General features: G+C 56.7%; 1 long non-coding RNA gene across 2 annotated transcripts; it reads right to left on the bottom strand.

The window, feature by feature from the left end:
• Positions 1 to 2,992: 2,992 nt before the first annotated feature.
• LOC120511725 lies at positions 2,993 to 7,802 on the bottom strand. Of its 2 annotated transcripts, XR_005629812.1 has the most exons (4): positions 7,750 to 7,802; positions 5,116 to 5,520; positions 3,324 to 4,627; positions 2,993 to 3,162 (listed from the first exon to the last, which is right to left on the bottom strand). It is a non-coding gene; the product is annotated as an uncharacterized LOC120511725 (long non-coding RNA). The 2 variants fall into 2 exon arrangements; XR_005629811.1 differs by lacking the exon at positions 7,750 to 7,802 and having other exon boundaries at positions 5,116 to 6,195.
• Between the last annotated feature and the right edge of the window lie 18,811 nt (positions 7,803 to 26,613).

Raw genomic sequence — 26,613 nt, 5'->3', positions numbered from 1 at the left:
CATCCCCATCCCATCCCATCCCAATCCCGATCCCCATCCCATCCCATCCCATCCCATCCCAATCCCCATCCTGATCCCATCCCATCCCGATCCCCGTCTCCTGGGGCCTGTCCTGCCGCAGCCCGCGGGCCCATCAGCCGGGTGCCTTGCCGGTGCTGTCCCATCCCATCCCATCCCAATCCCGATCCCGATCCCATCCCAATCCCCATCCCGATCCCATCCCATCCCCATCCCCATCCCCGTCTCCTGGGGCCTGTCCTGCCGCAGCCCGCGGGCCCATCAGCCGGGTGCCTTGCCGGTGCTGTCCCCACGGGCACGCGGTGCCCCAGGGCCCGGCAGGACAGCGCTGTTTCCCCGGCCCGGGCGCGCTGCCCAGCCGCACACAGCCCGGCACCCACGAGGGTGCAGACCCCTCGTCGTGCACCCACCCAGCACCCACTGGGGACACTCGCCTGACCCCTGCCCCTGCATGACCCCACTGCCTGCACCCCAGCATCGCCCTCCTCTCGCATCCCCTGGGGACACACCCCTGGCACAGCGCTGGGGACAGCGCTGTCTGCAGCAGCCCTGTGTCCCCACCTTTGTCCCTTCCCCACACCTCCGGGACCCTCCTGCCTCACGCTCTGCCCGTCCCCACTGCAGACCCGTGCCTGCCCACCAGCCATGCCTGGGTAACGCTGTCACTGAGCTCCCCGCATCCTCCTCCTCTTTGTCACCCTCGGTGCCACCAGTTGTTCCTGTGACAGCTCTTTCACGCCACAGTCACGTGCAGCCCTGCTCCTGCAGCCCCATTCCTGGCCCAAAGGGACGGCCTGAGGTTACCCAAGCAACTAAGGAGCTGATGGTTCCAGCCTGGAAGTGCTCGGCCTGACAGCTCTAATAATATAATAAAGTATAATATAATCTAATAGATAGAATATAATGTAATAAATATAATACAATATACAGGCGGGACTTGACAAGTGCTCTGTTTCACAACCCACAGTGACAGTGACGGCTGCACAGGCTCCAGCTGGCCCTGGAGGCTCATCCCAGCAGCCGGGGGCTTGGGGGGCTGTGTTCCCTGACCCCCTGCCAGGCAGCTGGGGACCTGCTGGCCAAGCCCACAGCTCCTGCTGTCACTGCTCTGGGGAGGCTCAGCCAGGCTGGCACCAGAGCAGCCCTCAGGAGAGACCTGACCCCAAATCCCCTGATCCTGAGTGGTGCCCTGTGCCTCTCTCCTCCCCAGAGCATTTCTGCGGGGATCTATCCCAAATTTCCCTGGCTGTGGTTTACACCCCTGACCTCCTTCCTGTGCCCCAGGGCCCGCTGCTCCCTCCTCTCTCCGCAGCCTTTTGCCCACTTGGAGCTGGGGATGTTTTTCCCCTCAGTCTTGCCTTTCTTAGTCAAAACCCTCCCACATTTCTCACTCTCTCCCAGCCTTGTTTTCCCAGGCAGGCTCCCCAGGGCTGAGCCGAGCAGAGGGTCCCAGCCTGCAGAGCCCTTCCCGTGGGTGCCTCTCCTCCTGGTGCTGCTCCGTTCCTCCCACTGCACTTCTCCTGCAGCAGGTGCCTCTCCCTGCCCTCACCCTCAGCCGCCTCAGCCTTGGGGATGGCGCTCAGAGCTCCCTGCCCACGCTGCCAGCTCACCCTGGAGCTTTAGCAGCAGAAACACTCTGCTCTCACTCACCTGCTGCCTCAGTTTCCCCACCTGTGCAGCAGGGCCAGCCCCTCCAGGCAGGCACGGCTGCTGCTGGGGAAGGTGACAGGTTGGACAGCTTTGTGGCTCCTCTCAACCAAAGCTGCTCCCATTCCATCCCATCCCTGGCTTGCCCAAGGCTCATCCCTGACCTCCTCACCATCCCCGGGGATGCAGAGCAGCACATTCCTGGGTGCAGGTGGCCCCATTCCTGCGTGCAAGGCACACCCAGCCAGGGATGCCCGCAGGGGGATGGTGAATGCTCTGCCCCCGGCAGGAACACGGCGCTGGCTCAGCCCCTTCCCGAGCACCTGGATAATTACCACCCACCCTCCTGGCAGCAGGCAGGAGCACCTCCATCACCCCTCCAGCTGCAGCCCCGCTGCTCAGCCACCCCCCGTGGGCACAGACAGGCCAGGGGGCAGAGCTGGGGGGCACCAAGCTGCCACCTCTGTCCCCCGCACCCAGGGTTCCCCTGGTCCCAGGTGCCCGCTGGGGCAGCTGGGGCTCTGTGGGGTAACACCTGGAATTTCAGGGATCTTTCCCTCCTACATTCTCACCTGCTGCTCCAGCCCTGCTTTTCCAGAGGCTGGGATGGGCACAGAGGGCCAGGGAAAGAGCAGAGCAGTGCAACCCCAGCACTCAGTGCAGCAGCAGTGCAGGAGCTGATGGGCAGTTGATGCTGCAGGGTCTGGGTGCACAAATCTCCAATTCCTTGGGAATGGTCACAATCCCAGGCCTGAAAGAGCTGAAACTGAGTCTCCCTCCCCCAGCACTCTGGGCAGAGCCAAGGTTTGATGTCCTCACCTGGTGCTGGTGTCACCTCCCACCCCAGCCCACCAGGCCAGCAGGATCTCCATCTCATTCCCACAACATCCCGTGCATTCCTGTATCCTTCCCAGCCCCTAGACTGGCACCTGGGGGCTGTCCTGAAGCCCCCATCCCCTTCACCATCCCAGCAGCTCTGGGGCCCAGGGCAGAACCCCAAGAAGCAGCAGAGCAGTCCCTGAGTGTCTGCTGGGAGGGGAGGAAGCACCAGAACAGCCCCAGCAGCGTGAGAGGAGCCTGCTCTGCTCTGGGAGGCAGAGCCACACGTGCAGCACATCCTGTGAAATGAAAATTGCCCCAAATGCTAATTGGGGCCGTGGAAACGCCGCGTGTGACGCTCCCTCCCTGGGATGTGGTGGCAGGAGGAGATCTCAGGCGGCGCCTATCAGAAAGTACTTCCATGGAACATAAAGTGGAAGTTAAGTGAAGGAAATGATAAAGTCAAAATGAAATATTTTTACTTTCCTGAAATGAACTTCGTGTTTTGACATGAGCGGAATAAACATTTTGACACTGCTGAAACAAGAAAGTCAAAGTGATTCTGCGAGGCTTCTTCCCGGGAAAATGGCAGCGAGATCGACAAGTTCCCAGGGAAAGATGTGATTCCAACAAACCCCTGTTTTCTGGTGGAAAACCACTCCAGGGAGTCCTTCAGCCCTGTGCAGAGAACAGGTTTCCAGGTGAGACCAGCACCTGTCTGGCTCCCCTGAACAGTAGCAGGGAAGGCAATCTGCCTTTATTTATATTTTTATTAAATTATTATTTCATTTTGATATTATTATATTAATAAAGGGAGGGATGGGGTGGGATGGATGCACCTCGGGGTTGGATTCTCCACCATCACAGGAGGACTGATGCTAAACCCTCAGTCCATGAATGAGGCACAGGTGTCCAACAGCAGCAGAGTTTGTCCCCTCTTCATGTCCCCCTCTTCAAGGTCACATCGTGTCAAACCAAGGATGTCTCAGTGGGATTAAATTTTCATACTTTTATTTGGAGAAATTTCAAGAGGTTTTTGGTTTCTTTTAGTTGATAACCCAAAGAGTTACATTTTGAAGGGCTGGGGTTTTGCTGAAAACAGATACTTAAGGAATAGTCTCATGTAGCTGATGGCTTCATTTTTCATGTGATACCGGTTGGGTGGGAAATTGCTGACCGACCTTTGGCAGAAAATTTCTGATCAACCTTTGGTGCTCACTCCAGGTATTGGGTTTTGCTCCAGAGCAGCATTTAGGGGGAAATCTGTTCTTTAATAATAGCAATGCATAATAATAGTTTTCAATGCTAATTCTTGGCAGCAATTCCATGTGATTAAACATACCTTTGCTGCACAGAAAATGCTGCATGTCGTGCAACAAGTTCACTCACCCTCTGATCTCCCCTTGTGGCACAGCCACCATGGCCAGGCACGAGGGCAGGGAAACCTGCAGCCCAGCACACTGTCTGCACTCCAACAGGCTGCAGCAGCTCCTCTGGGCTCAGCATCACCCTGGCAGCTCACAGGCACTTGTCACAGCCCCTGTCCCCCAGGCAGAGACCCCCAGTAGCCAAGGGAGGACCTCTGGGCAAGAGACTCAGGGGGTAGAGTTGATTCCTCACACTGGTGTCCCACAGGTGAGGGCATGAGGCTCAGGTCACCAGCAGAGCCATGCCAATCCCTTTGGGAAGCATTTATCAGCAGCTGAGCTCCTTCAGGATCCCCTCCACTTCCCAGGTCTGTATGGAATTGTTTCCCCATGTTCCTGGTGCTGCTGACCTGGAGGCAAACCAGCATCACCCACCTCCCCAGTGCCTGTCACTGGTGACCAAGGACAGGCGAGGGAGGTGACAGAGCAGGAGTGCCTGGGGGAGGGGTGCTGCTGGTGCCACTGGGGAGATTGGTGACAAACCTCAGCCCCAGCACCCCTCCAGGCACTGCATCCCCCAACATCCCTGCAGGATGGCATTCAGGTCAGCCCTGAATTTGGGGGATGGATTCCTCAGTCACAGCTTCTGCAATGCTTCAGCCTCCCTTTGCATGTAGAGGCAGAGCCTCCTCTCCAGGCTGCATGCTAATGAAGCATCCTGGAATCCCTGCGTGGTCGCTTCCTAGTTAGGCTCATCTGCCTGAGTGAACTGAAAACTGTTAAACACATTGAGTGTGTCAGACCAGATATTATCAGAAATAAGACTACCTTTCTCTGGCACCCACAGCTCTCAGACACACAGCAAAGAGATATTTAAATCTTTTCCAGCTGTCTCTCATGTTTCCAGAGAGACTCAGCTCTGACAGGTCTTTTCCCCAGGGTAATATTTGAATTCTGATTTCAGAAAACAGAGGTTCAGATCTACTAGATAATGAGTCTTCAAGAATGACAATGAATGCAGAAGTGTTACCCTATTTTATAACAATTGATAAATCTTAACCTTTTCATATTAGGATCCTTCCCTTCCCTTCCCTTCCCTTCCCTTCCCTTCCCTTCCCTTCCATTCCCTTCCCTTCCCTTCCCTTCCCTTCCCTTCCCTGACAGTATTTTGGTTTTCTCTCTGCTCTCCTGGGCTCCAGGAGTCCCTGCTGCCCTGGCCCCGTTCCTTGCCATCCCCACCAGCACCAGAGTTGTCTTCCAGCACCTTCCACCTCCACAGCCATCCCAGTCGAGCACAGGTGCCCACACCCAGCCAGTTTGGGATCTCCCCCTCTTAACTCTGGCCTTCACAATTGAATTCCCCCCGAAGGGCCGGGCTGCCGGCTCTGTCCCTGCCCAGCGGGCTGGCAGAGCCCCAGCGGCTCCTCCTCGGCGTGGCTGCCTTCCCAGAGCACAGCCTGAGCGCCGCTTCCCGAGGCTGCTGCGGCAGGATCCACGAGTAAAGCCCGGCTGCAGGGCCAGCGTGTTTGAGAGGGGCCATCTGGCCGGGCTCGGCGTCCAAGCCCAATTTGCTGGATGGTTTTGAAGGTCACTGAGCAGGGACTGAAGACGCTTCCATATTTTCTCGTCTAAATTACGGCATTTCCAAGGGAGGGAGCAGGAGCACATGCTGGGAGGAAGGATCTGGAGGTTAATCTCACACTCTGTGCCCAAAAAGGAGGAGAGCAGGACCCAGGAGCAGAGGCAGAGGCACAGACACAAGTGCAGCACACATGGACACTTGCTGACATCCATAGGTTCATGTGTGCCCACTGTGCACACACACAGTGCTCCACGGAGCACTCACACACACCTGCCCTGAGGACAGAGCTCTCCCAGCTGGGACAGGCTCCATCCCCAGCCAGGATATCCTGCTTGTCACCCCCAGGCACCCCTGCTCTGACAAGAGCTGGATTCCCTCTGGAAGCAGAATCAGGCCCCTTCTGGAAGCAGAGCCCTCCTGTCCCTGGGCTCCAAGAGAGCACTTTGTGCCCCACAGCAGCCAGGAGCAGGACAGGAACATCCCAAATCCTTCAAGACCCCAAAAACCCCTCATTCCAAACCTTGCCATGCCTTTCCATGGCCATCCAGCCTTGCCCTACTCTGCACGATCTGGGATGCAGCACCCAGCAGCCATCTGCAGTTCTCAGGACCTTCTCCCAGCCACGCTGACCCCTGCAAGGGGACAGCCAGCCCTGTGGCCACTCAGACAGGACCAAGGCTCCCTCTTGCTTCCCTGGAGAGCCCTGGAGGAGAGCACTGGGCTGCCTCTGCTCCTTGGCACTGGCCAGGTGTCACATTGTGCCAGCCACAGCCAGCCTGTCCTTGGAGAGAAAGGCTCCAGGCAGGGATGGAGCATCTGCAGAAGGCAGCAATGCCACTTTCCATGGTGGGGGAACATGGTGACCCTCAGTGTGCGCCCCTTGGAGAGAAAGGCTCCAGGCAGGGATGGAGCATCTGCAGAAGGCAGCACTGCCACTTTCCATGGTGGGGGAATGTGGTGACCCTCAGTGTGCAGGGTAGGGGAAGATGTGGGGACAATGTGGGCATGGTCAGGGTCCGGCCATTTTCAGGCATTTCCTGGTGACACGTTGCTGCAAGGGGCAGGTCACTGCCACCAGAGGCTCAAACCTGGCTCCTGCAGTGACCCAGGGAGTCCCATCCAGCCACAGCACCACAGCCAGGTGGGTCTGACACCCCCGAGGTGACAGAGAGCTGACAGCACCCCTGTACCAGCCCTGCACAGGACCCAGGACAGCAGAGGTTGGCCAGGGCCCTGCACTCCTGGCATCCTGCAGTGGGTTCATGCCCCATCCCCTGGGCAGCCCTGCTGGGAGGGCAGGAGCTCCTGGCAGGACAGGGCATGGATGGGAGAGTCCTTCCAGAGGCAAGGATGCAGCCAGCGAGGCCATGGCCCCAGGAAACCCCACAGAGGGGACAGACCTGAGCTGGGGACACAGAGGGCTGGGTGTGGGAGGGCTGGGGGTCTGCCAGGGCCTCGGGACCCCTGTGTGGAGCAGAGGGCTGAGTTCCATGGCAGGGACACGTTTCATGGCAGGGACACATTTCATGGCAGGGACACGTTCCATGGCAGGGACAGGCTTCATGGCAAGGATATACTCAATGGCAGGGACAGGCTCCATGGCAGAGACACACTCCATGGCAGGGACACACTCCATGGCAGGGACACATTCCATGGCAGAGACACACTCCATGGCAGAGACACACTCCATGGCAGGGACACGTTCCATGGCAGGGACACGTTCCATGGTAGGGACACACTCCATGGCAGGGACACGTTCCATGGCAGGGACAGCCCTGTGGCCCTTCACCTGCCCTGGTGTGTGCAGCCCAGGCCTGCCTGCTGTTCAGAGAGGGGTTCTCCCCACTGGGGCTGCCTCCAGCTCAGCCAACAGAGCTGAGCCCTGTGCCCCGTGCCCAGCCTGGTCCCAGCCAGGCACCCCGTGCCCACCCGGGCTGCTCTCTGTGCTGAGCCACTCCATCCCCTCCTTCTCCCCATTGCATGGGCAGCCCGTGGGTGCTTTTTGGGAGTTTCTCCTCTGTATCTGCCAGCACTGTGGAACCCAGCCAGAGCTTCAGCAGCAGCGGTGCTGCTGGAGGCATTTCTTACTTCCACACCTCACACCTGGGCTTGAGGCTTTGCTGGGGAGCATCAACTCAACCTGCCAAAGCCCCAGCCTGGGGTCAGCAATGCCCTCCCAAGGGAGCCCACTTTTCCCAGGGGGGCCAAGTGTTGCCACATTTCTCTTCACAGAGAAAAGCAAGGCACAATTCTTCCCAAGGATTTCTGAGATTCACGTTCTCTGGACCTCAGAGAAAGGAAAACCACAATTCTTACCTTATTTGCTGTGCCTGTGTTGTGCCAAAGTAGAATGGAATACGGGGATTGTTGACCCGGAGGGAGGGGGGATTGTTTCCTTGGCCTACCAGGGCCAAGAGTGTGTGTGTGTGTCAGGACAGTCACGAGAGAGTCACGAGATGAGCGCAGCTCTGTGCACTTGTGCGCAGAGTGAGTGCTTGGCAGATTCAGTTTAGATGCAATGTATATAGTACAGAATAATATAACAAGGTAATGAATTAGCCTTCTGATATCCACGGAGTCAGAAGCCTCCTCACCATTGTCTCCCCTGGCCGGGGCCGCCCTTGACTCGACAGCCAGGTGCTCCCTGCAGCGGGGCAGCCCGGCCCGGCCGCAGCCCGGGGAGCGGGCGAGGCTGAGCTCAGCGCAGCCGCTGCCAGAGCCTGCCGGGAAGCCTTCGGCGGCTGCTCCCACCTCCGCAGCCTCGCCCCGCCGGGCAGGACGCGCTCCAGCCCCGGCAAAGGCAGCGGCACAGGGGCTGCGACCCCGCGGGGCTGGGCGAGGGACGGGGCGGCCACAGACTGCGGCTCGGCGCTGTGGAAAACTACAGCTCCCTTTTTATTCCTTCTTTTTTTTTAAAAATAAGGGTGAGGTGGGTTTGTTTTTTTCCCTTGTTTGTGCAGGTATTTGTCAGAGGATATTTTTAAACGAGCTGAAGTCAAGCAGCGCGGGATCCGAACGGCCTGTGCTGCAGCATTCCTGCGGCTCTGGCCAGCGGGGACCCGCCGCTGACCCGGCCGGAGAGGTCGGCCAGCCAGGACGTGCCGTTCCCGGCCTCTGCCCACGGGGAGGAGGAAACTCGGAGCTGTCCAAGAGTGCCGGAGGAGAGCTCGGCTCCCCGGTGCTCCCTGCAGTATCCCTGCTCAGGCCGCCGCTCCCGGGACGGCCCCACAGGCCCCAGGGCCGGCCTGGCCCCGGCCCGCCTCAGAGCTGAGCCCCGGCCCGCCTCAGAGCTCAGCCCTGCCCAGCACCAGCTCTTCTCTGCACGGCTTTGCCAACAGCCTGGCCCTCCCCACAGGCCCCAGGGCCGGCCTGGCCCCGGCCCGCCTCAGAGCCCAGCCCTGCCCAGCACCAGCTCCTCTACCCGGCTCTGCCAACAGCCCGGCCCGCCTCAGAGCCCAGCCCTGCCCAGCACCAGCTCCTCTCTGCACGGCTTTGCCAACAGCCCGGCCCAAGGGACGCGGTGGATGCGGTCACCTGCTCCCGGACAGCGTTGTGGGGAGGGGACAGCCGGGTCACTTCTGCTACTTGCTTTTTGCTTCCAGCAGTTCAGACCCTCTGCCATCCCCAGCCCCTCCTCTCCTGCCTGCCTCAGTTTCCCCTAAGCCTGGTGGAGTTTACAAGAGTGCAGGGCCATGGTAAGGTGGCTCTGCCCTTGTGCAGGAGCCCAGGCTCCTCCTCACTCCAGCCTGCAGCAGCCCATGCACCTTGGATTGCACCATTGCTCTGTGCAATGCCCCGGTGGATCCCTGGCACACACAGAGATGTGCCCTGAGCATCTCAGCCCAGGGATGGGTCAGGAGGATCCAGGATTCCTGACCCAGCCTCTGGGAAGTGCTGCCTCCAGCCAGACTGGGATGGAATCCTTCTTGTTGGATTTGAGCCCGTGTTCCTCTCTCCACCCGCCCTTCTCCCACGCACGGGGCTGGTGGCCAGCTAATTCTGGGGTTATGGGCTGCAGCCAAGGGCCAGGGAATGTGGGTGCCATGGTCACCACGTCCTGCCCTGCCTGGGGCTCCTTCCAGGGGTGTAACCATGGGGAAACCCTTCCTGGCTTGGGAGGGTGATGGAGTCACTGCCCTGCTGAGGTGGTTAGGATCATCCTAGAGTGACAGCACAGGGGAGCGGCTTCCAGCTGACACAGTAGGTTTAGATGGGATATTGGGAGGAAACTCTTCATTGTGAGGGTGGGGAGGCCCTGGCACAGCATGCCCAGAGAAGCTGTGGCTGCTCCATCCCTGGAAGTGTCCAAGGCCAGGTTGGATGGGACTTGGAGCAACTTGATTTATTGGAAGGTGTCCCTGCCCATGGCAGGGGGTTGGGGATCCCTTTCAACCCAAACGAGTCTGATATTACGTGATTCCATGAACTCTTTAAGTACCAATGAGTGTGGGGTGAACTGTTTCTGTGCAGGGAAAATCTGGATTGAAACACTGCAGCACCACTGCCCCAGGATAAAGAGGGAGGAACTGGACTGCTGTGGACAAACTGGCTCAGCAGTTGAGATGGGAAGCTGGCAGGGAAAGCACATGCCAGAACCCCTGCCCCAGCATCCCCCTCAGCCTTTCCTGCCCTCTCCAGCACCTGGCAGGTGATCTTGCCCTGGATTCCCTCTGGAAGCAGAATCAGGCCCCTTCTGGAAGCAGAGCCCTCTTGTCCCTGGGCTCCAAGAGAGCACTTTGTGCCCCACAGCAGCCAGGAGCAGGACAGGACATCCCAAATCCTGCCAGACCACTCATTCCAAACCTTGCCATGCCTTTCCACAGCAGGGCAACATCCCCACTCCTACTCCTGACAGCAAACGGGCTGAACCACATCCTGTGCCTCCACCCCAACACCCACATGCTCCCTGATTTGTGTCAGACAGCTTCAGGATGGGAATCCACAGGAAAATCCTTCTCTGTGACCAGGGTTGCTGTGAGCTGTGTCCTCACTCAGGGGAAGCAGCCAGGGCTCAGGCACAGGCAGCTCCCAGCTGGTGCCAAGAGGTCACTCATCCTGTCAGGGGAGAACCACAGAATCATTAAGGCTGGAAAAGACCTCCAAGACCATCAAGTGCCACCATGCCCACTGAACCATGTGACAAAGTGCCACGTCTGCTGGGTTTTTGAGCTCTTCCAGGGATGGTGACTCCACCCTGGTCATCCTGTGCTAGCTCCTGACCACTCTTTCAGTGGAGAAACTTTTCCTAATATCCAACCTGACTGTCCTCTGGCATAACCTGAGAACTGCCACGTTTCTCTCACAAAAGGCAAAGCAAAACCCCACAAATTTCCCTATTCTCTCAATAGGATGGACCTGACAGAGCCAGTGCAGCCTTATTTGGGGTTCGTGGCCCAGCCAAGGAGGAACCCCACACCACAGGCACTGTTGTCTTCCCTTGCAATGCGTTTCACAGCTCTGTGGTGTTCCTACAGCAGGACCTGCCCCACTCCCAGGGGATCCCAGGAACTGATGGATCCAAATGGTGAGCGCTGGGAACAACATGTCCTGCAGGTCCTCTGCTGCATGGTCTGAGGGCTCCAGAGACTCAGAGGGCTCTGAAGGAGAGCAGTGGGGATCTCCACAGGTATCCACAGGCCTTTGGCAGGTGTAGAGCACCAGAGGCAGGCACCAAGGGGTTGTACCTGCTGCAGGTGGCATCCAAACCCCAGACAGGGACAGTAAGAGCCCTGTGCTGTGCTCCACCCTGCAGAGCTCTGCACAGACCCCCTGTCTGCAGCTCTGTCAGACTCCCAGGGGTTTGCTGCCAGGCTCAGCAGAGTTACAGGAGCCCAGTTTGTGCCAGCTCAGGGGGACATTGGCACTGGGGCTCCCACAGCAGCCATGGGTGTGGCACAGCGAGGAAGGGGCAAGCATTCACCCTCTACAGCTGCTGCTGAAATCTCAGCATTTAATCAGCTCTAAATTAGCCCTAAATTGATGGCAAGGGCTGTTCATGACCCCCTGGCCCGTCCCTTTCAGCTGCTGCAGGCAGAGTCTTGGCAGTACCCACGGGACCATGCAGCAAACACTGCCCAAAGCTCTTTCACTGCAGTTTGAGTCCCGGCCACCACCGTGGGCACAATCCCTTGGGTGCAATGTCAGTGGTGGCAGACGCCTGTGAGGAGCACAAAAGGGTTGGGAAGCTCTTTAAGCAGCTCTTTCAGCAGTGTCCCCCAGTAAACACCCCCAGCCCTGTGCTGGGAGTGCCTGTTCGTGCCGGGACGCGCTGGCCCTGTGCCTGGGGACAGGAGGGTGGTGCTGCACTTTCTCTGCCACAGAGCAGCTGCAGCCAAGCTGATTTCCCCACACTGGCATCTCCACCCCGCATGGTGCTGCCTCCTCACACTTCCCCAGGGTGTTTTTTCAGGGGGGTGGCAGGTGCTGTGGTTTTGGTGCTGTCCCAGAGAGGACAAATGATCTCCTTGGGCTGTCAGAGAACACCCTGAGATGGAAAGGACCCACAGAGATCATGGATTGCAGCCCCTGTCCCTGCCCAGACCCCCCAGCAACCCCACCCTGGGCATCCCTGCAGCTCTGGCAGCCTCGGGGCCGTGCCCATTCCCTGGGGAGCCTGGGCAGTGCCAGCAGCCTCTGGGGGAAGAGCCTTGCCCTGATCTCCAGCCTGAGCTGCCCTGGCCCAGCTCCAGCCGTGCCCTGGCTGCTGTCCCTGTCCCAGAGCAGAGATGGGAGCTGCCCCTCCACTGCCCCTCAGGAGCATTGATAAGTGGCATTGATACCTTTGGTCGCTGCTCTGTCCATCCAGCCTCCAGGACAGTGCTTTCAGCTCTCTCCTGCCAGGATTTCCATCAGTTGCCCTCAGGATCTCCCATTTGGCTCTCTGTGGCCCTGTCCTCACCTGCACATGGTGAGAGGCCACTCCTGGAGAGCCAGACCTTGGGGCTGGAGGCGCTGAGCAGAGTTCAAACCTCCCTCCACTCACACTCATTGATACACCTGGATACCTCATCTGGGCCTGGGGCTTTCAGCAGAGCAGGGGGAATCCAGAGGAGGCCACATGGGCTGGAGTGTGTTCCACTGTGTGGAGAGGCTGAAGCAATGAGGTTTGCTCAGACTGGGGACCTCCACAGCCATCTACAAGGAGATCACCAAGAAGACAGACCCAGGATCTCCACAGCAGGAGGAAAAAGGCAGCAAACATGAACCAGAACAACTTTGGACTGAATATGGTGGGAGTATTTCACCGTGGGGAAGGTCAAACCTGGCAGCAAGTTGCTCAGAGAGGCTGTGCAGCCTCTGTCCTTGGAGGCCTTCAGGACCTGACTGATCATGGGAAGAAATCCCTGAACAGCCTGGTCTGATCCTGCTTGGAGCAGAAGGTTGAACGCGAGACCTTCAGAGTCCTCCTCCCTCAATTTTCCTGTCGTACTGTGCTGCTGCAGGTGGGGTGGTATTCTTTCTCTGTATAGTTTTTGCCTTATTATATCTTCTGTCTGAATTCCTTAAAAAGCCATTTCACTCTTGAAGGAATGTCTTGGGAATGGCTTTGCGCTTTCACTTCAGGAGCATTCGAGATTGTTTCCATTTTCTGGTGGCTTGGGGGATTTTTCACACCCATGATTGATAGCGTGCCACATGCAGCAGCTACACGAGCACTTAAGTTGCAAAGCAAAGCAACTCCAACCCACAGAAATGCCACAAGTGACACAGTCCACAAAACCATAACTGTGCCTTCTTATCCATATTCAGGCTGCAGGGTATTTAATTACGAGATCCCAGATTATCAGCACGCACTCCTGCCTGGTTCGGTGGAGGAGGAGTGATGTGTCTGGAATGACAAAGCTGCTCAACACTTTCTTCTCCTTGGTGCTCCTTCAGTGAATCACAGGATCCTGCACGTCCAAACCTTGATAGGACCCGAGCTGGAGCTGGGCCAGGGAGGAGATCAGGGCAAGGTTCTTCCCCCAGAGGCTGCTGGCACTGCCCAGGCTTCCCAGGGAATGGGCATGGCCCCGAGGCTGCCAGAGCTGCAGGGATGCCCAGGGTGGGGTTGTTGGGGGGTCTGGGCAAGGTTTGAATTTGGGATTGATCATCCCTGTGGGTCCCTTTCAGCTCAGCACATTCCGTGGTTCTGGGAGAGTGAGGGATGGGGGAGATGGAGTATGGGTGAGAAATTTGGTCAGCGCTGCAGGGATGCCCAGGGTGGGGTTGTTGGGGGGTCTGGGCAGGGACAAGGGCTGGACTGGCTGATTCTTGTGGGTCCCTTCCAGCTCAGGATGTTCCATTCCTTCTGTCCAGTTCTATTCCACCCTTGTGCTGAGCCAGACAGAAGGATCCTGTCACTCTTGCCGTGATCAGGACAGGAACCCCCAGCTCTGTGCTGACAGGGGAAACCATCAAACATGTCAGAGTTATTTCTGCCTTCCTCCAAGAAGTCTCTGCTCATCCCACCCCTGCTCCACCTGCCCATGTTCCTCTAGAAAATGAGTCTTTAACCCCAGGGACAGGTCCTGGGAAGCTCCTTGGCACAGAGGGCCAGGGCTGTAGGGCAGTGCTGGGTGTGGATGCGTGGGCAGAGCATGCAGAGCCCCAGTGCTGGGTCAGCTCTGCAGAGCAGGGGGTGCCCAGCACCTGCACAGCCTGGCACTGCCATCCCTTGGCCTCTGGGCTCACAGAGGGGACCCAGGGCAGCTGCAGCCAAAGGTCTGGGCCAGGCCCTGCTGTTCCCCGGGCAGAGCAGTGCCTGTCCCGGGGCAGAGCTGGCAGCGATGCCAGAGCTGTGCAGCTGCCTGGCACCCGCCCGCCATACGGGCATGCGTGGGAGCGTGGGACACACGTCCTGCTGGCTGGCACGGCGCCTGGCAGGCCAGCTCAGGGCAGGAGCCAGCTGTCTGCTCCGAGCCAGGAGCGGGCAGGGAGCTGGCTGCACTCCACTCGGCGGAGAGCAATTGAAAAATCGCTGGAAAGCTTCCACTGAAGGGAAAAAAGAAAAATTAAAAAAAAAGGTGTCAGTGAAAACTTGTTTAGCCAAACGGGCTTCCCTGGCACGAGGCTGGGCACATCCTCACTTTGCTGGGGTCCTTGTCCCGTGCCAGGTGGGCAGGCACAGGCTGGGAGCAGAGGAGCTGGCACTGGCAGAGCTGTGGGATCCAGGCAGCTCCCTACAGCAGGGACAGGGAAAGGGGGCCACAGACAGCCTGCTTTGCCACTTATTGATTTTTATTTCTTTTTTATTAACTGCAAGTGTTTCCTCGTGCTCAGCATCACCCTGGGAGCAAAGGTGGAAGAAGGGGAAGGCCCTTCCCAAGAGCTTCTCCCTTTCTGTGTACACACTGCCTGTCCTGCCCTGTGTGCCCACCTTGCCCTGTGTGCCCACCCTGCCCTGTGTGCCCACCCTGCCCTGCCCACCTGCCCAGCTCAGTGAGGAGCTCCCAGCCCCACCAGGAAGCAGAGCACTCATTGCTGGGCTCCCAGAATCACACACCCCCCAAACCTGGTTGGTTGACAGGTCCTTTCCAGGGTCCTTTCCAGGGGTCACCCAGCATGGGGGCAGCCTGAGGAGGGCTCCAGCTCCTGATGTTCTGTGGGGCTCAGAGCCAGCCTAGCCCTTCAGGCTGCTCAGGATTGAGAATCTTCTCTTGATTGTCACTGGCTCGTACCAACAGCAGGGCTGGGTCCCTCCATGAGGACCCACTGGGGTTTTTCTGTGTGCATGGAGAGTCTCCTACCCATTCCTTCATGTGGGACACCATGTGGGGATGCTCCCACACAAGGTGCTTGGGTGTCTTCTGAGGCCTGGAAAAACACCAGTGTGGTTTTGGTAGCCCAGTTTTGTAGCCCAATTTCACATAGCAATTATGTAGCCTGATTTTGTACCCAGATTCTGTAGCCCCATTTTTTAGCAATTCTATAGCCCAATTTTGTACCCAGATTTCATAGCCCAATTTTATATAGCAGTTCTATAGCTCAATTTTGTACCCAGATTCTGTAGCCCAATTTTTTAGCAATTCTATAGCTCAATTTTGTACCCAGATTTTGTAACCCGATTTTGTAGTCCAGTCCATCACTCTTGCCCTGGGATTTGTCCTGGTAGCTCCCTGCTTCATCCCCCATCCCAAACCTGCAGGGCTTTCACCTCCCTGCTAAAAAAGGCCGTGTCCTTGACCAGTAAAGGACCAGCTGCTTGCCAGAGCCCTCACCCCCCACAGCCCTGCCCCAGGGAGGTTTCCCTCCCTGCTCCATCAGCACCCACACCATCAGCGAGGCCAAGCTCCCTGCAGGCAGAGGCTGGGAGCACCCTGCCCCAGCCTGGCACTCCTGGCTGGGCAGACCTGGGTCAGCCAAGCAGATGGGCTCAGCTGGCAGCAGCCAAGAGGCCACGGAAATCCATGTCACATTTGCAGGACAGGATTCCTGTCAGCGTGTCTCCGTCTGGCTGGGCATGTTCTGTAGGCAGGGGAATGCTCAGCTGCTAATCCATGTAATCCTGCTCTAGGCTGGATTCATTTTAAAAAATAAATAAATGGCTGAGAGCAGTTTTTGGACCATCTGACTCAAGTGCTGGGCTCTGATGGCAACAGGCAGAACCACAGGAGTCTTATTTACATTGATTTTCATGGAATGGGCTGCTTGGATCAAGGAATTAAAGGACTGCAAGGCGAGGGTAACCTGCAAATCAGGCGAGGGCATCCCAGTGGGCACACGGATGTGAGATCTGATTACCACTTGCCTGGGCTTTGACCTCTGTTTGCTGCACCATTTTCATATTCACATCCAGAGCCCAGGCATGCATACAAATTAAACAGGCTGCTGGGCCCAATCTTGGAAATTTTGGCCAAAGAACAGAGTGACATTGGAATAAAACCCCCAGATCATATCCTGCACAGGAGCCTCCTGTTTGCCCCGTGGTGCAGCACTGGGCATTCAGAAATCTGGGTGCTGGAGCATCTCCCCAGGATGGCAGGATCCTCTGGAGCATGTGGAAAGCAGCCATCTGGAGGTGTCAGGGAAAGATTTCTCACCCTGGCAGCCTTGGAGAGGCACTGGGGTGACCCAGGCAGCCACCTCAGAGGTGTCAGCTCCCTTCTCCTGGGGCAGGACCTGCTCTTGGCAGGACCTCTGGGGTGTGGACCATGGTCTGGTTGGTGTCAACCTCTTCCCCACCCCAGCATGACCTCGGGAGGGGCAGCACCCAGTCTGGCTGATCTGTGTTAAAGAAAATAATGTATCATCTCCAAAGCAACTTTGCTTTGCTCCCAGGAGAGAGGCGGCCGTGGTCGTCAGGAGGAGCCAGGGCCTGAAGGGACTTGTCCCCATCAGACACCTCCAGCTGACAGCCAAGTTTCTGTAATGATCTCAGGGCCAGATTCACAGCAGCAGCAGAGACACACACCCCAGCCTGCTGAAACTGGCAGGAGGCAGAAGCCAAGAGGCTCCTTGCAGAAATTCACCCGTGGCTGTGGCAGCCAGAGACAATCCAGGTGCTCTGCCCGTGTCTGCATGTGCCCAGGTGCTCTGCCCAGTCTCCAGGTGCCCAGGTGCTCTGCCTCTGTCTCTGCCCAGGTGCTCTGCCCTGTCTCCAGGTGCCCCTGTCTCCAGGTGGGTGCTCTGCCCATGTCTGCAGGTGCCCAGGTGCTTTGACCTTTCTCCAGGTGGGTGTTCTGCCCCCATCTCCAGGTGCCCAGGTGCTCTGCCCCTTCTCCAGGTGCCCCAGTGCTCTGCCCTGTCTCCAGGTGCCCAGGTGTGCTGCAGTGCCCGCGTCCACCCATCCCCAGTGTGGGAAATGCCTGACCCAGATTCAGGCCTCATTAGCAAGTCAAGTTGCTCATGAAAAGCAGGTTCTTGATGCTGCCTCTGACCATGAGTAACTCCACGTGGTTGCACAAGCTCTGCCTGTGCCATCTCGCTTCCCTTTCCCTCCTGACGAAACCCAAAGCCCAGGCATCACCCTGGGCTGGTGCTGGCAGCTCCCCGTGGCATGTGGGTAATGCCAGACTGAAGACACCTGCAGGACTGGGGCCACTAGTTTTGCCAGGTCAGGAAAACCTGTTTTCCAGGTGAAATATCCTTGCTTTGTAAGGAAAGAAGGGCTGTCTCTGAACACTCCTCTGCAGAGCCCACAGATGTGCCCTAGAGCTGTTTGGCTGCAGGTTGGTTATGGGGAAGGAGAGGAGAGCCTGGAGGAGGACAAGGCAGTGTCAGGATGCACACTGGTGTCTGGCACATGGAAGAAGTGTGGGGGGTGTAGGAGGATGGAGAACCTGCCCTGTTGGGAGTTTCCCCTGAGTCCTGGCCAAATACAATCTCACAGGAATTAGCCTCCTTGGTGCCAGAGGTGAGAACATCTCTGCTTGCTTTGGACACCTCTGACTGGCCTGCAAAGCAGGGAGCTGACAGGAGCAAGGTGTCCTGGTGAGATGGGCAGTGCCCAGGGCAGGCTGGGGGGGCACAGCCTGCCAGCCCCCCGTGTGTGTGTGTGTGTGCAGGGACACTGCCAGCCCCAGGCTGCTGATCTGATGCCTCCTGCCTGTAAGACTGGCACAGACTGACAGGTCCTCGTCCCTCATTAATGAAGAAGTCACCAGAATCAGCAAATTACATGAATTACCCACAGGGCACAGAGCCAGCAGCACAGAGGCCCAGGACTCACAGCCCAGTGTGGCTCTGGCTGCCCCGAGCACGGCCGTGCCCCTTGGAGCACTCAGCTGTACAACCACTGTGTAGATTGGCTTAGAAAGGACCTTAAAGCCCATCCTGCTCCAGCAGCCCCCATATCTCTCTGCACTAGGCCTTCTGAAGGCCAAGGAAGATGCTGGACATGCCCAGGGGGCCCTGGGTCACACTGAGGGTGTAAGGGACAAGCAGAGTGACTGCAGTGTCACACAGTGGGGAGGGACTGTGGTAGCCCTGTGCTTGCTGCAGGGTGTGGGAACTACCACGAGCATCCTTCTGAGGCCACCCAGGTCCTTCCCAAACAGTGGCATGTGAGGAAAGCTTGCAAGACACTCAAGGGAAAGGATTTTTGCTGGTCCATCTTGTAGATGAAGCTTGGCAGGAGTGTCTTGTGGCAGATGAGTGGCCAAGCACATCTTCCATCACCTTGTCCTTGCTGGACCGAGGCCTCATCCCCTCTGGGAGGGATCAGAGCCCACAGCTGTGGGAGAACAGAGCACTGCTCTTGTCTCACACAGAACCACCTCACCACACACACAGAAAACACTCAGACACTGCCCAAAAACAGCCACAGGCACTCAGCACCTGCATCCCCAGTACCAGAGTGTGCCCTGGAAAATGCACCTTGTCTGATGTGGGAATGCTGGAGCTGATCCTCAGAGCAAAGTCTCACTCCAAAGACCCCAAAAACTGGAGGAACCTGCTCCCTGCCATCCCCACGAGGAGCAGGGGGAGGCAGCCCCCCTCTCATTGCCTGCTGCCCAGTGGGACACCTTGCAAGAGAAACCTATTTCCTCTCACAGCAGCTCCTGTCAACTGCAAACCTTTCACTGCCTGGTGATTTAGCTTCTCTTCTGCTCCGAATTAGGGAATAAAAAGCAAAAGTTTTCATGTAATGGAAGCCAGCACAGTGGCCTTGCAAGTTGTTAAAATTTAAAAAGGCAACAATAAATCTGCTGAGCTAAGAAGAGCTCTCAATGAAAAAGGGTAGATTTGTTTTCTCTTTATTATCTTGCAGGTGATTTTCAGGGCTCGCTGGTGTTTTATTTCTTGTTAATTGTTCTCCTTTCTGAGCTGAGGCCTCTGTCACCCCCCAGACCCCAAGCAGGCAGGAACACCTGGCAGGGGAACAGCAGCAAGGTGAGAGTTAATGCCACACCTGCCTCCCAGGGGAGGCTCACCCTGCTGCTGGCTCAGGTGCTGTTTCTCACCTTCCTCCCTCCCCAGATCACACCGAAATGTTCAAGGTCATGTGTTCTTTCCCAGGGAGATCTAAACACAGGTCTTGGAGCTGATTTTGGGCTGAACCCCGACCTGTCCTGTGGCTGCTGAGCTGTGGGGCTGCTCAGCTCCCCTGCTCCTCCCTTGGGGGGCTCCTGGAGCTGGGGGAGACCTGGGCACCTCCAGCCCTGCAGATCCTGGCTCTCCTTGCTGGGCCAAGCAGGGCTCAGCCTGAGACCAAGGTGGGGTCCTGTCGTGGTGGGGGTCCCCCAGCTGGATGGTGCTGTCCTGTCCCAAATCCCCCATCCCTCCTCTCCCAGCCCTGCACGTGCTGGTTCCCCCGAGCCAGGAGGGGACAGCTGGTGGGAAGGGATTCGGGCTCTGGGATCTCACCCAAAGCTGCTGAGCAGCAGGAGGTGGGGAAGCAAGCTGGGAAAAAGCAGGAGGAGATGCTGAAGGCTCATCTCCTTCTCCTCCTGGGAATATCCTGTTCATCCATTCATTTCCTGCTCCCTGAGACCTGACAGCCAAATACAGGCAGGATGTTCAGTATCAAAGAGCACAGAGAAGCAGACCCCAGGGAGCAGCTCCAGGTGGGCTCACCCCAACCCTGGGAGCCCCAGAGAGCTGCAGTGCAGAGGGTGTGAGGGAGGAAACAGGCTGGGAGGGTGATTGGGATGGACAAAGTGGGAGTGGGGGCATTCACCACCTGCTTCAGGACCAAGGACACAGTTAAAGTTCACCAGAGGTTACAAAGCAGGTGGCTTCAGAGTCTGCATCAGTCAGGGGACAAAATTTGGTGTTTTATGGAGGAAATTGGTCTAAAAGGCCAAAGAAGGAAAAATTACATGTGTGTGTGGGATTGCTGACTTAACCTCACACAGGTCAGCAGCTCTGGAATTTAACATCCCTTATTTCAATTGTCCAGATGAAGAATGCTCAAAATCAGCTCCCCTTGGAGAGCACTGAGGTAAAGTCTTCATCTCCCTGGATATGTCCCTGTGAACCCCTGACATGCATCTAAATAACACCACGGAGGTTTAACCACAACCCCAGGGATTTATGAGCACTGAATTTACCACGAGCACCAGGAGAAGCTGCCAGCAGTGCTGGGTTTGCAAGCCCAGGAGCCCCAAGCACGAGTCAGGAGCAGGTGGCTCTGAGCATGGGGCATGTTTCCATCCCAAAGCTGATGCCTCAGGATTTTAGCTTTTCTATTTTTCATGTATTTGTAATCCTGCAATTCTTTGGTGTAGAACTCTAAACTCCATGTACAGTGTGAGCTGCTGCTTTCCCATTTTGGTCAGACAACACCATTCCAATCTAGGCCTGGAAATCAAGGACATCTCACTGTCTCAGGCCCTGAGAAATGTAAATGGGAAAAGTGTGTTGGGGGGAGCAAATTTGGGGTAAATTATTGCATTACAAGACATCTCTCCTGGTGCCAGCCCAAGGCTGGATGTTACATAAAGGCCCTGACAGGCCTGAGCCTTCAGCCACATCCCAGCACAAGACCGTCCAGATTTTTACACTTCTGTGAAAAATTGATCAGTCCTTGCCAATACAAAAAATTCAATTCTAAGACTGGAAAGAGCAGCAAATTTTGGGTCGGAGGTGTTCTTTTCATTCACGAGCCGTGTTGTTAAAATCTTCAAACACCAGCAGTGCTGCCCAGCAGCAGCTCAGCAGATAACACAGGGCTGTGCTGCTGGCAGCCTTGTCACCTCCCTGTCCCCCTGCTGTCACCTGCCTGTCCCCCAGCCACCCAGCAGGCTGATCAGAGGTCCTGAACTCCCAAACCTGCTGCTGTTGAGTTGTTAAATAATATCCAGAGCTGCTCACTGAGCACAGTGTGCCCCCCCAGCGCCCCAAAGGCCTCAGGGATCCGTGGCTCTGGGCAGTGTCACACAAGTGACAAACGCCGGTGGCAGCTCCTGCCTCCAGCATCTTGTCTGCATGCCAGAGTCCTCCAGACAAACCCTGCACCCCCAAGCCTTGCTCCTCCCTGCACAGGAGCTGTGGCAGGGGTGCAGGGCAGGGAGGATGGCACTGGCACACTGAGCTATTGCATTTGTGGGGTTCCCAGACCAAGGGAGGAATGATGAGTCTGACTCCATGTTCTCAGAAGGCTAATTTATTATTTTATGATGCTCTATTATATTAAAGAATTATATACTAAACTATACTAAAGAATACAGAAAGGATACAGACAGAAGGCTAAAAGATAATAATGAAACTTGTGACTCTTTCCAGAGTCCTGACACAGCTTGGCACTGACTGGCCAATAATTCAAAACAACTCACATGAAACCAATGAAACAATCACCTGTGGGTAAACAATGTCCAACCACATTCCAAAGCAGCAAAACTCAGGAGAAGAAAATCAGATAAGAATTGTCTTCCTTTTTCTCGGAGACTTCTCAGCTTCCCAGGAGAAGAATCCTGGGCAAAGGGATTTTTCAGAAAATATGAATGTGCCATGAACCAGGAGCCATTCCTGCTGCAGGGGACATGGAGGGGTCCCTCCCTGCTGATAGTGGAGCCTTGGCCCCTCACTCAGCCCTCAGGGCTGAAATGGTGCAGGGTTTATCCAGTGGTGCTGTCTGGGGCTGGGGTCTCCTCCTTGAGGAGGAGCTCAAGGGCAGGGTGATGTGCTGCAGGCAGCCTGGGCACACGGGCACCCCGTGCCCATCACCCGTGGCCAGGGCAGGGAAAGCTCCTCTGGAAACCATGAGCTGCTTCCCAAAGCTGTGTGTGCAGGGCCAAAGCCACCAGGACTCCAGCCTGGAGCTGTGAACAGGTCTGCACCAAGGAAAGCTGCACAGAACAGGGGATTTATCGTGAAAAATCACCCAGCCACACAGGGATCACCTGCCTGCAGAGAAGAGGGGATCCCACAGCAGCTGGGTTTTGCCCGGTGCTGTGAAGGTGCAGTTGGTCCCACAGCTCCTGTGACCCCATGGCACATCCCAGCTCTCCTGTCAGGGACCTCCACTGCTCAGTCCTGATGGTCTCTGATCCCCATCCATCAGCACCCCCTGCTCCCAGTCACCAGCCCCCCACAGCAGCTTCCAGGCAGCCCCTGTCACACTCACCTTTCATCTCTCCCTGTTCCCTTGTTTCTGGGCTGGGAAAAAGTGACAACAAAAGCTGAATTTTCCAGGGAGTTACCTGATTCCAGAAATGGAGTCTTTAAGAAAGGCACCAAAGGTTGCAACAGAATAAAAAGGTTTCATCTGTGTTTTTTTACTCCAGGAGCACCAGTGGCTCAGGGATGAGGGGAGAGAGGAGGCCCAGGAGGCTTGGCTGGGACCAGCCCCCCCTCCATGTGCACGTAATGGGATGGCACAAAGGCAAGTGAGCTAAAAATTAAAGCCTGGCAGATCCTGCCAGGAACGACTTGGAGGAGCAGCTTGCTAATGGTGTAAAAGCTGGTAATAAAAGCTTTTTCAAATACATCAGAAGCAAAGAGCCTGCCAAAAAGTCTGCAGGGCCAAGAGATGGTGAAGATGTAAGAGAAACACTCGGTGAGGAAAAGGTCACACAGATGAATTATCTGCATCATCGTTCACAGGGGGAGCTGCATGAGGTCCCAGAGCCAGAGCAGTGCTTTGGGGATGGGGATCTGGGAAGCATTTCAAACTGAACCATCCATCACAAACAGCAGCCAATCACCAGAACCAGGTGGATTTAGCTCTGGAGGGCTGAGGAGCCCAGTGGTGAAAACACTGAACTACTGAGCCGTGCCTGCCCACAGGAGTGGGGAGGGCAGAGGTGGCACCTCCTGAAAAACCCAGGGAGGTGACCCAGGGCTGGCCTGTGCTGGTGGGGAGTGCAGGGTTTGGGGATTTGCAGTATCAGTCTATTAGAGGGAGTTTTCAGCACACAAAGCTGGAAATCTGCTCTCAGCACTGCAGCACTTGTGCTCCCATCACACCCACCCGAGCCTCGTGCCTTGCTCACAGAGGAGGAGGAGGAGGAGGTGCTGCCAGCCCCTTCCCAGCTCCTCAGCCAGAGCAGCCTCTGCTCGAGCTGGTCACGACCCTTCAGGCCCTGGGCTGGCACAGCTGCCCTGCCTGAGCATGGGGTGAGCTGTGCCTTGGATGTGCTGCTCTCCCACTCCTCGTGGGGAAACCTGGGTGGGCAGAGATCTCAGAGCTGCTGGGGTTTGTAGCATGGGGCCAGCCAGGAGCTGCTGGCAAATACAACTGCAAGTTAAATTCAGCACCAGTGAATACCAGGAATGCACATATGAAGGAACAAGGATACAAATGTATGCAAGGGTGGAGAAGCTGTGGCTGCCCCTGGATCCCTGGAAGTGTCCCAGGCCAGGCTGGATGGAGCTTGGAGTAACTTGGGATGGTGGAAAGTGTCCCTGCCACAACAGGGAATTGGAACAACAGGAGCTTTAAGGTCTCTTCGAAGCAAATCATTCCACAATTCTGTGGTGACCCTAAATTGCCTCCTGTTTCTGAGGGAAACAGGCAGAGAGTGCAACAAAACCATGAGAGCAAAACCCAGCCACGGCCCAGAGGCAAAGTGAAGGAAGGGAGCAGAGAGCACAACCCAACACATCTTCCTGCAAGTGATACACACAGCCAGCCCTGCCCTCAGAAAGGGGAACAAAAATGGGGAGGGAAGGAAAGGAAAAGGAAAAGGAAAAGGAAAAGGAAAAGGAAAAGGAAAAGGAAAAGGAAAAGGAAAAGGAAAAGGAAAAGGAAAAGGAAAAGGGAGGGGAAGGGTTCAAAGACCTGTCAGAGGTGGGGATTAGGGCATGGATGGCCTCCACCCAGCTGGACAGAAATAGAGTTCCCTGTAAACCCACCAGCAGCCCCAGCAGGGGAGCATTGGCATTTCTCACACTGCAGAGCTGAGATTGCCCCATGGACAGATGGGGTCAGACCAACCCACCTGTAATCAGCCACAATTCATGGAATTGAAAAGGATCTTTGGGCTCAGGCTGGCATCAGGAACCAGAGAAGCACAGGATCACAGGCAGATCTCAGCTGGAAGGGATATTTAAAGGTCTCTGGTCCAGCCACAGTCTCCAGTGGCAGCTGCAGAGCTTCAGAAGGTTTTTGGGCCTGGAGTTTTTAAAAACCCCCAAAATGGAGACACCATCTCCCTGGGGCACCTGCTGCCACTGTGTGCTGCCCTTGTGGTGAGGAGCACGCTCCTCACATCCACATGGGATGTTTGCAACACGTGTCCCTATTCTCTGCACACCTCTGGTGGGAGCCTGGCTCCACCTGCTCCAAACTGGCCCTTGCCAGCCCTGGAACATGGGTCACTCCTTGCAAGTTCTGTGCCCAGCTGGTTCCCCCTCCTGGGTTATGTTCTGAATCCCCCTGAGCCCCCTGATTGCTCTGTCCACCTCTCCTGTTCTGAGAGTCCAAAACAGGGCTCCAGAAACGTCCCCCCAGCTCAGACAGGGGAGCAGGACCTCACCCCAACGTTCTGGCTTTGCTCCAAGAGAGCCCCAGCCTGCAGCACTGTGGTGACACACTGGGGTGACACATCCAGGACAGAGGGTGGCCCTGATGTGACCACAGCCTCAGAAAGCCCAGAGGCTGCTGCTCCAAGGGCACAACAGCAAAGATTCCTGCAGAGCCCCGTTCCCATGCCAGGCACCAGCCATGGCTGTGTTCTTGCAGGTCATGCCAAGCACAGACAGAGCCAACAGCTGCCCACTGTGGGGGCATGTCCAGAGTCTCCTGTCACACTGGTCACTCTGGAGGCACAGAGGCTGATGAGTGAATTAACAAAGCACTCGAGTTCTTTGTTCTTTAGCCTTTTCAAAGGGCACTGAGACATTCTGAGAGCTTGGGTGCAGCCTGGAGCAGAGGCCAGCGCTCTGAGAGTGCTGGGGGTGGATTTGGGCTGTGCCAAGAGCAGACCCACAGTTCCTTAGGTGGGGAATTCCTCAGGCATGGTCTGAGCTCTGGAAGCACCCGGCGGGTCTGGAGCCAGCACGGGGCTCTGCTTGCACTCAGCCCTGCAAGCCTGGCACTCCAATCCCCCCTTCTCACCATCCTCTGAGATCTCTGGCCACGAGAAGAGCAAAGCCTGGAGGAGAGAGCTCAGGGGAACCTTCTTGTTCTCTGCAATAAAAGGAGGGTCTAGCTGGGGGGTGGCAGGCTCTTTCCCAGGAAACAGGGATGGGACAAGAGGGAACGGCCTCAAGCTGTGCCAGGGGAGGGTTAGGTTGGATATTAGGAAAAAATTTCTTCACTGAAAGGGCTGCCAGTCCCTGGCACAGCTGCCCAAGGCAGTGGGGGAGTCCCTATCCCCGGAGGGATTCTGAAAGATGTGGAGACGTGGTGCCTGGGGACATGGTTTAATGGTGCAGTCGTCAGCATTAGGGGAATATTTGGATCCAGAGATGTTGGGCATCTCTTCCAACCTAAACAATTCCATGGTTCTGTGTTTCTATAAGAAAATGGTGCAACTTGCAGTAAAACCCCCCGAGATGACACCTGGCTGAGGGCAGCTGATGGTCCCCAGGGCAGAGGCACACAGCCCTGGGGACACTGGGAGGATAAAGGCTTTTGGGGCTCTCAGAGGGGCCTGGGGGGGAGGGATCCTAAAGATGGACCTGGGGTGGGGACCTGCTCATGGATGAATCCCTGCAGATCTGCTTGGAAGGGTGAGAAAGGGCTGAGGAGGGTGAGAAAGGGTGGAGAAGGGTGAGAAAGGGTAGGAAAGGGTAGAGGAGGGTAAGAAAGGGGTGAGGAGGGTGAGAAAAGGGTAGAGGAGGGTGAGAAAGGGTAAAGGAGGGTAGGAAAGGGTAGAGGAGGGTGATAAACGGTAGGAAAGAGGTGAGGAGGGTGATAAACGGTAGGAAAGGGGTGAGGAGGGTGAGAAAGGGTAGAGGAAGGTGAGCAAGGGGTGAGGAGGGTGAGAAAGGGTAGGAAAGGGCTGAGGAGGGTGAGAAAGGGTAGGAAAGGGTAGAGGAGGGTAAGAAAGGGTAAGAAAGGGATGAGGAGGGTGAGAAGGGGTAGAAGAGGGTAGGAAAGGGTAGAGGAGGATGAGCAAGGGGTGAGGAGGGTGAGACAGGGGTGAGGAGGGTGCGAAGAGCCCCCAGGCAGCCCAGGGGCAGCCCAGCTGCCTGGGAGCAGAGCAGGGCTGCAGCTCAGAGAGCAGAGCCCTGGGCCCAGGCTGCTGTGCCAAGTCCCTGGGCTGAAGGATGGAGAGCTGTGCTGCGAGGCGCCAGTGCAAACCACAAGAAAGCCAGGCTGGGCTTCTTTGTAGCACTCCAAGCTTGACAATTAATGCGTGCAAGCCACTG

This window comes from Passer montanus, unplaced genomic scaffold (genome assembly GCF_014805655.1).
Source record: "Passer montanus isolate IOZ18808 unplaced genomic scaffold, ASM1480565v1 scaffold68, whole genome shotgun sequence".
NCBI classification, from domain to species: Eukaryota; Metazoa; Chordata; class Aves; order Passeriformes; family Passeridae; genus Passer; species Passer montanus.
This window is presented reverse-complemented; position numbering and strand designations above follow the sequence as displayed.